Below are 942 nucleotides of genomic sequence, written 5' to 3'. Positions count from 1 at the left end.
CGTACGTTACGTTTAAGTTTAACGTTTACGTTACGTTACGTACTAACTAACTAACTAACTAACACACTACTACGTCGTCTACATATAAAAAAAGAAAAAAGAAAAAAAAAAAAAAAAAAAAAAAAAAAAAAAAAAAAACGAATAGATTATACGTGTGTTATGCTCACGTCCCTTTTTGTAACACGAAATTATTTAGCGGCCTCCTATGGATGATGATAATAAATCTACTTCGATTATTAACACATTTTACAGTAGAAAAGGCTTAACCAAGAGAACCGTTTCACTTCAATCGCGTAATATCCTGACAGCCCATAGTACTACGAGGGATATCCTCCGGTAAGAACGAAAGAGAACAGTCAGTTATTTATGAGCATACAGAATATTGCTTTCACTTTCTTTCTTGTTTAAAGATTTGAAAAGCAAATAACCTTCCGACTAGTATCATTAAAATGTTATTAAACAATAAAAACGACACCAGCAGGATTTGAACCTGCGCGCGGAGACCGCAATAGATTTCTAGTCTATCCCTTTAACCACTCAGGCATAGTGTCATATGTTGCTAAGTGAGAGATTTAAGAAGTAATATATTACGAAGTTATCAAAAAAGTCTTTAATTGCTTACACTTTGACCATGTGGACCCATCAAAAGACCCTTGTCGTTAGTAACAAGAGGACATCACTTTGATGATAGAGAGCTGCCATTTTCATCCTACATGAGAGTCTCTATGTATCATCTGCAATGTCTACGGCCACACCTAGGCGAAAACACCAGTTCCCGTCCGATCACTGCAGTTAAGCGTCTGAGGGCCTCGTTAGTACTATGGTTGGAGACAACATGGGAATCCGGGGTGCTGTAGGCTTTCCTTTTTGTTGCTCTTTACTTTTTTATTTGTGGTTTGGTTTTTTGTTTATTCCTTTTCGGAAGGTTGATTCTCTTCCATG

At 36.7% G+C, this 942-nt stretch overlaps 2 non-coding genes across 2 annotated transcripts; one reads left to right on the top strand and one right to left on the bottom strand.

The window, feature by feature from the left end:
- Positions 1-469: 469 nt before the first annotated feature.
- On the bottom strand, positions 470-551 carry SPOG_16156. The gene has a single exon. It is a non-coding gene; the product is annotated as a tRNA-Ser (tRNA).
- A 194-nt stretch (positions 552-745) lies between these two features.
- Positions 746-860, top strand: SPOG_16155. Its single transcript, XR_001203067.1, has one exon. It is a non-coding gene; the product is annotated as a 5S ribosomal RNA (ribosomal RNA).
- The last annotated feature ends 82 nt before the right edge of the window (positions 861-942 follow it).

This window comes from Schizosaccharomyces cryophilus (assembly GCF_000004155.1).
Source record: "Schizosaccharomyces cryophilus OY26 unplaced genomic scaffold supercont4.1, whole genome shotgun sequence".
In the NCBI taxonomy this organism is placed as follows: Eukaryota; Fungi; Ascomycota; class Schizosaccharomycetes; order Schizosaccharomycetales; family Schizosaccharomycetaceae; genus Schizosaccharomyces; species Schizosaccharomyces cryophilus.
This window is presented reverse-complemented; position numbering and strand designations above follow the sequence as displayed.